The 8,053-nt window shown below is 53.3% G+C and overlaps 2 non-coding genes and 1 pseudogene across 2 annotated transcripts; all 3 read left to right on the top strand.

Annotated features, from left to right (window-relative positions):
- The first annotated feature begins 1,877 nt into the window (after positions 1–1,877).
- LOC148299616 (small subunit ribosomal RNA) lies at positions 1,878–3,817 on the top strand. Its single transcript, XR_015839056.1, has one exon. It is a non-coding gene; the product is annotated as a small subunit ribosomal RNA (ribosomal RNA).
- A 357-nt stretch (positions 3,818–4,174) lies between these two features.
- LOC148299615 (5.8S ribosomal RNA) lies at positions 4,175–4,336 on the top strand (annotated as a pseudogene).
- A 337-nt stretch (positions 4,337–4,673) lies between these two features.
- Positions 4,674–8,053, top strand: LOC148299614 (large subunit ribosomal RNA; the record flags this gene model as incomplete). Its single annotated transcript, XR_015839057.1, has 1 exon — positions 4,674–8,053. It is a non-coding gene; the product is annotated as a large subunit ribosomal RNA (ribosomal RNA).

The raw sequence follows: 8,053 nt of genomic DNA, 5'->3' as shown, positions 1-8,053 counted from the left end.
GCCGCGCGTACCCCACACTGCGCGGGTACTACGAGTGGGAGTTAATATATAATATTATACGAGGAGTTATTAATACATAATATAACACAAGGAAGGGTGAACGGCGGGAGTAGCTATGATCAGCTTAAGGTTGCCAAATGCCTCGCCGTCTGACATTAATTCGACCCTCTCGATGGCTCGTCGGACAAGGCCCGGATCGAGCTCTGAACGCGGTCAAGCGACGCCGACGCGCGGCAATCGCGAATATATATATATATATATATTATGATGAAGATGGAGAGGAAGAAGAAGTAGAAGAAAAGTAGTAGAAGAAGAAGAAGAAGAATAATAATAATAATGATAACAAAACTAATAATCATAATAGTTATGATAATACTGATAACAATGATTATAATAATAAGAAGAAGAAGAAGAAGAAGAAGAGGAAGAAGAAGAAGAAGAAGAATAGTTATCATAATAATAGTAGTAATAGTAATAATAATAATAATAATTTCGTAAGATGAAGAAAAAGAAGAAGAAGAAGAACAAGAGCAAGAAGAAGAAGAGGAAGAAGAGGAAGTCGAAGAAGAGGTATAGGACCACGAAGAATAGAAGAAGAAGAAGAAGAAGAAGAAGTAGGAGAAAAGTAGAAGAAGAAGAAGAAGAATAATAATAATAATAATAACAAAACTAATAATCATAATAGTTATGACAATACTGAATAATAAGAGGAAGAAGAAGAAGAAGAAGAAGAAGAAGAAGGAGAAGAAGAAGAAGAAGAGTTATCATAACAATAGTAGTAATAGTTAAAATAATAATAATTTCGTAAGAAGAAGAAAAAGAAGAAGAAGAAGAAGAAGAACAAGAGCAAGAAGAAGAAGAGGAAGAAGAGGAAGTCGAAGAAGAATAGAATAGAATAGAAGAAGAAGACGATTAAGACGAAAAGTAGACGACGAAGAATAGAAGAAGAAGAAGAAGAAGAAGAAGGATGATAATAATAATAATAATAATAATAATAATAATAATAATAATAACAAAACTAATAATCATGATAGTTACGATAATAATGATAACAATGATTATAATGATAAGGAGAAGGAGAAGAAGAAGAAGAGGATGAATACTTTTTAAAAAAATATATATATCTGCGTGTACACGCATCGACGTGTAAAAAATATGTATATATATTCGTAACGTGTATCCGCTATCGAAACGAAAATCGTGTAGAGAGAAGTGAAAAAAATTATGCGCGCCGACCATCTGGACTCGATCACTCGCCGTACCCCGCGCGGGAGTTACGCTAAGCCCGAATCCGCGCACCCGCCTCGGTCTAGTCGCTCTCGGGGCCGGGGCCGGCGAGACCGGGCCGCCGCGGTACTGTATGCGCGTCCGTAGTGGCGCGCTGATTTGCACAGCGTTCGCAAACCGCGGCGGCCCATCTGTCGGTCGCGTCGGCGGTACATTTGCGAAACTCGACGCGGCGTTCGCCTTCTGGCTTCGCCGGCGCCCGTGTCTCATCTCTGGAGTTCCGCGCGAGTAGAACTTGACCAAGAAATGAAAAAGAGTACGGTCGGAGGAGGTAACTCCCCGGCCACACCGTTGCCTCACGGCTCACGGCGTACGCGTTTTACGAATGGGAATTCATAATTTAGGCGACGACGACGCACTCCGTGTGATCGATCCCCGCCTGCTCTCCCCGCTCGGCTCTTCGAGCAAGAGAACCACCGCAGCGGCAAGGCAGAGTAACAACAATACACATGCCCGATAATGAGCAAATTGTTCTTTTATCGACGGAGTGTGAGTGTCACAGAGCGTGGCGCGGCGGGTGACTCCGCCGCGCGCGAACACGCCGTGTCCGAGCAGTGTCTCTCGGTTACGCAGCTAACCCGAAGAACAGCTCCCTGGTTGATCCTGCCAGTAATCATATGCTTGTCTCAAAGACTAAGCCATGCAAGTCTCAGTAAAAGCCGAATTAAGGTGAAACCGCGAATGGCTCAATATATCAGTTTTGGTTCCTTAGATCGTACACGGTTACTTGGATAACTGTGGCAATTCTAGAGCTAATACATGCAAACGAGGTCCTGACCGGCAACGGGAGGGATGCTTTTATTAGATCAAAAACCAATCGGCGGCGGGGTTCGCGCCCCGTCCGTCGCCATTCGAGATGACTCTAGATAACTTTGAGCTGATCGCACGGTCTAGCACCGGCGACGCATCTTTCAAATGTCTGCCTTATCAACTGTCGATGGTAGTTTATGCGACTACCATGGTTGTCACGGGTAACGGGGAATCAGGGTTCGATTCCGGAGAGGGAGCCTGAGAAACGGCTACCACATCCACGGAAGGCAGCAGGCGCGCAAATTACCCACTCCCGGCACGGGGAGGTAGTGACGAAAAATAACGATACGGGACTCGTCCGAGGCCTCGTGATCGGAATGATTACACTTTAAATCCTTTAACGAGGATCCATTGGAGGGCAAGTCTGGTGCCAGCAGCCGCGGTAATTCCAGCTCCAATAGCATATACTAAAGTTGTTGCGGTTAAAAAGCTCGTAGTTGAAATTGTGTCCTGCGGTGTCGGTCTACCGAATGCGGTACGACAGGCACGTCTGCGGGGCTTCTCGCCGGTGCGTCCACCGCCGGTGTGTCGCGGTCGTCCTCACGGTCGGCCGCGCGCCGAGGCGGGCCGTCGCGGCTGTTTACTTTGAACAAATTAGAGTGCTCAAAGCGGGCTAACACTTGCCTGAATATTGTACGCATGGAATAATAGAATAGGACCTCGGTTCTGTTTTGTTGGCTTTCTGATACCAGAGGTAATGATTAATAGGGACAACTGGGGGCATTCGTATTGCGACGTTAGAGGTGAAATTCTTGGATCGTCGCAAGACGGACTAAAGCGAAAGCATTTGCCAAAGGTGTTTTCATTAATCAAGAACGAAAGTTAGAGGTTCGAAGGCGATTAGATACCGCTGTAGTTCTAACCATAAATGATGCCAGCCAGCGATCCGCCGAAGTTTCATAATTTTAACCCGGTGGGCAGCTCCCGGGAAACCAAAGCTTTCGGGCTCCGGGGGGAGTATGGTTGCAAAGCTGAAACTTAAAGGAATTGACGGAAGGGCACCACCAGGAGTGGAGCCTGCGGCTTAATTCGACTCAACACGGGAAAACTCACCAGGCCCGGACACTGGAAGGATTGACGGATTAACAGCTCTTTCTCGATTCGGTGGGTGGTGGTGCATGGCCGCTCTTAGTTGGTGGAGCGATTTGTCAGGTTAATTCCGGTAACGAACGTAACTCTAGCCTATTAAATAGACGTGCAACCGGTATCACGAGGGTCCGCGTGCGCGCGTTCCGCGGCGCTCGCGTCGCGTGCGTGCGTCTCGCGGTCTTCACTACCGGCGTACAATGAAAATCTTCTTAGAGGGACCGGCGGTATATATAGCCGCACGAGATTGAGCAATAGCAGGTCTGTGATGCCCTTAGATGTCCTGGGCCGCACGCGCGCTACACTGAAGGGATCAGCGTGTCCTCCTTGGCCTAACGGCCCGGGTAACCCGATGAAACCCCTTCGTGATAGGGATTGGGGTTTGCAATTCTCCCCCATGAACGAGGAATTCCTAGTAAAAGCGAGTCACCAGCTCGCGTTGATTGCGTCCCTGCCCTTTGTACACACCGCCCGTCGCTACTACCGATGGATGATTTGGTGAGGTCTTCGGACTGGTGCGCGGAAGCTCGTCTCGGGCGTCCGACGCGTCGGAAAGTTTGACCGAATTTGATCATTTAGAGGAAGTAAAAGTCGTAACAAGGTTTCCGTAGGTGAACCTGCGGAAGGATCATTTCCTGTGTAATAATATATTTTGTAATATATATACATACTTGTATGTAAAATACACGAATCACGATGCGCGGCCGAGAGCCCGACATCGCTGCGGCGGAGATCGCCCTAGGGCGCCGCCGCGAACCGCGGACCCGCCGGCGTCGCGGGACGGCTCTCTCGATCCTGACGGGTCGGGGGACCGCGCCCGCGTCCGGTCGCGATTTAGTGATGCGCGTGTGCGTGTGCGCGCGCGCATCACCATTAAGGTTGCTATTTTTTGTTGTTTTGATCTTCTAAGGTCAGTTTGCGCTCGCGCGAACACCCAAAACGCGACGGATAAACAAGTGAACGAATGACAATTTTAAAATTGTACAATTATTACCCTGAACGGCGGATCACTCGGCTCGTGGGTCGATGAAGAACGCAGCTAAATGCGCGTCAGAGTGTGAACTGCAGGACACATGAGCATCGACATTTCGAACGCACATTGCGGTCCGAGCAAGACGTAGTTTGTCCACGGACCACTCCTGTTTGAGGGTCGCGCACGCAATGCGACCAGACTTCGCCGCGGAGTCTCTCACCCTCGTCCGCGAGGGGGGGGGGCCCCGGCGAGCGCGCTGCCGGCGTCGCCCGCGCCGCCCGACCCGCTCCGGCGGTCGGCGCGCGCGCGGGCGTCCGGTCAAATGTGTGACGAATTTCGAGCGCGCGGCCGGGACGCTAACGCGTGTCCGGGGGCTAGCGACGACGCTGTGAAACCGCGATCGATCCTTTTGCGATCTTCGCGGGGCGATCCTCGCGCCCTCGACGCGGTCCCGCCGCCGCGCGCCTCTGTCTGTCTGTATTATTTATATATAATATAAAAATTATCTTTCTGTCGTCGACCTCAAATCAGGAGAGATCACCCGCCGAACTTAAGCATATCAGTAAGCGGAGGAAAAGAAACTAACGAGGATTCCCCGAGTAGCGGCGAGCGAAACGGGAAGAGCCCAGCGCTGAATCCTGCGGCCCAGGCGGGCCGCCGGGAAATGTAGCGTTAGGGAGGAGAGTAATATATACACGCGCGGTCATTAGTCACGGCTGCCTGTCCAAGTTCATCTTGAACGGGGCCCGCTTACCCGCAGAGGGTGCCAGGCCCGTAGCGACGGTAGCCGGCCGCGACGGTCTCTCTCCCCAGAGTCGGGTTGCTTGAGAGTGCAGCCCTAAGTGGGTGGTAAACTCCATCTAAGGCTAAATACTACCACGAGACCGATAGCGAACAAGTACCGTGAGGGAAAGTTGAAAAGAACTTTGAAGAGAGAGTTAAAGAGTACGTGAAACCGTTCAGGGGTAAACCTGTGGAACTCAAACGAGCGAACGGGGAGATTCATCGCGTCTTCCGTCGGGGCCCGCGTCTCGGTGCACACCTTCGCCCTCGGCACTCGTGTCGGGGCGGCGGGTGTCCGGGTGCGCAGCCGCCGGGCCCCCGGAGCGCGTGCACTTCTCCCTCAGTATAACACCGCGACCCGTCGCGCCCCGGTCGAATGCGCCGTGCGGTTGTCCCGTCTCGCTATGCGGGGCGGAGCCGCGGCGTCCACGGCCGGGGCCGGTCGAACATTTGACGAGCGACGGTAGAGAACGAGGATCGCGTCCGCCCCACCTGTGAGGGCGTCCGTCGCGTCACAGCCGCTTCCTTATCGCGGCCCCCGGCGTCTAGTGCGTCGCGGGCGTCGCTTTTCGGTTGCCGGCGGTTAGTGGCGCGCTCTCGGACGGGACGCGTCCCGGTCGGCGGTGGTTTTGTTTTGGGCACTCACAGGACCCGTCTTGAAACACGGACCAAGGAGTCTAGCATGTGCGCGAGTCATTGGGAACGCTGATAAACCCAGAGGCGAAATGAAAGTGAAAGGTCGGCCTCGAGCCGGCCGCAGGGAAGATGCGCGGGCGTCGCCAGACGCCCCGCCGCATTCCCGAGGCGTTTCGAGAAAGCCCCCGTGCGATTATCGAGACGCACTGAGAGCGTACACGCTGGGACCCGAAAGATGGTGAACTATGCCTGGTCAGGTCGAAGTCAGGGGAAACCCTGATGGAGGACCGAAGCGATTCTGACGTGCAAATCGATCGTCCGAACTGGGTATAGGGGCGAAAGACTAATCGAACTATCTAATAGCTGGTTCCATCCGAAGTTTCCCTCAGGATAGCTGGCGCTCGAGAAACATGACGTTCGCGTCATTCTGACAGTCTCATCCGGTAAAGCGAATGATTAGAGGCATTGGGGTCGAAATGACCTCAACCTATTCTCAAACTTTAAATGGGTGAGATCTCCTTCTTGCTCGAAGATGAAGTAGGAGCTCGGATGGGAGTGCCAAGTGGGCCAATTTTGGTAAGCAGAACTGGCGCTGTGGGATGAACCAAACGTCGAGTTAAGGCGCCCAATGAACGCTCATCGGAGACCATAAAAGGCGTTGGTCGCTCAGGACAGCAGGACGGTGGCCATGGAAGTCGGAATCCGCTAAGGAGTGTGTAACAACTCACCTGCCGAAGCAACCAGCCCTGAAAATGGATGGCGCTGTAGCGTTCAGCCTATACTCGACCGTCGCAGGCAGGTGGGACGTTCGCGCGGCGCCCGCGTCGCGCGATCGTTTTGAGGCCGCGACGAGTAGGATGGCCGCGGCGGTGTGCGCAGAAGGGTCTGGGCGTGAGCCCGCCTGGAGCCTCCGTCGGCGCAGATCTTGGTGGTAGTAGCAAATACTCAAGCGAGGTCCTTGAGGGCTGATGTGGAGAAGGGTTTCGCGTTAACAGCCGTTGCACGCGAGTTAGTCGATCCTAAGCCCTAGGAGAAATCCGATGTCGATGATGGTGTAAAGTTATGTTATATATATATTATATTATTTATAAATAGAATATCACACCCGTCGGGCGAAAGGGAATCCGGTTGCAGTTCCGGAACCCGGCTGCGGAACCGTCTTAAAAATCGTTCCCTCGCAAGAGAGTTCGTCGGGGTAACCCAAAGTGGCCTGAAGACGCCGACGGGAGATCCGGAGAGAGTTATCTTTTCTGCCTGAGCGTTCGAGCGCCCTGGAATCCCATAGCGGGGAGATAGGGCTCGGGACGCGAAGAGCATCGCCGATGCGGCGGTGTCCGGATCGGCCCCTCGGACCTTGAAAATTCAGGTGAGGGATACGCGGAGATGTCGCGCCGGCTCGTACCCATATCCGCAGCAGGTCTCCAAGGTGAAGAGCCTCTAGCCGATAGAATAATGTAGGTAAGGGAAGTCGGCAAGTTGGATCCGTAACTTCGGGATAAGGATTGGCTCTGAGGGCCGTGGCGTGTCGGGCCTGGTCGGGAAGAGGTCATCGGCCGAGACGTGGAAGCCGGGCGGGGTCCCCCCGCGTGGCGCCCCAACGGGTGTCGCGCGGGTGTGGATCTCCGTCACCCGGCGCCTCGCCTTGGCCTCCCCTCGGATCTTCCTCGCTGTGTGGCGCCGGCGTGTTCGCGCACGCTCGGCGACCTGTACGGCCGCCGGACGACGGTCAACTCAGAACTGGCACGGACAAGGGGAATCCGACTGTCTAATTAAAACAAAGCATTGCGATGGCCCTCGCGGGTGTTGACGCAATGTGATTTCTGCCCAGTGCTCTGAATGTCAATGTGAAGAAATTCAATTAAGCGCGGGTAAACGGCGGGAGTAACTATGACTCTCTTAAGGTAGCCAAATGCCTCGTCATCTAATTAGTGACGCGCATGAATGGATTAACGAGATTCCCATCTGTCCCTATCTACTATCTAGCGAAACCACTGCCAAGGGAACGGGCTTGGGAGAATCAGCGGGGAAAGAAGACCCTGTTGAGCTTGACTCTACTGGTATTGTAAGGTGACATGAGGGGTGCAGAATAAGTGGGAGGCGGGTGCAAGTCCTCCAAACGTGAAATACCACTACTTTCATCGTTTCGTTACTTACTCAGTTGGGCGGAGGGCGTGCGCCGGCGTTAATGCCGCGCGTCACGGGTTTTTCGCGCCAAACGTGTACGGGGCGGCGAGCCGCGTCGGCCTCGGGCGGTGCGCGTGCGCAAGTGCGCCGCCGTCCGTTCCGTCGCGTCGCCGCATCTCCCCGCGTGATCCGTTCTGAGGACACTGCCAGGCGGGGAGTTTGACTGGGGCGGTACATCTGTCAAAGAATAACGCAGGTGTCCTAAGACCAGCTCAGCGAGGCCGGAAATCTCGCGTCGAGCAAAAGGGCAAAAGCTGGTTTGATCACGATGTTCAGTATGCATAGAGACTGCGA

Source organism: Brachycentrus maculatus, unplaced genomic scaffold (genome assembly GCF_059751285.1).
Source record: "Brachycentrus maculatus isolate JH-2025_06_01 unplaced genomic scaffold, ASM5975128v1 h1tg001050l, whole genome shotgun sequence".
Classification (NCBI taxonomy): Eukaryota; Metazoa; Arthropoda; class Insecta; order Trichoptera; family Brachycentridae; genus Brachycentrus; species Brachycentrus maculatus.
The sequence above is the reverse complement of the archived record's forward strand: the minus strand, read 5'-3'. Positions and strand labels throughout refer to the sequence as shown.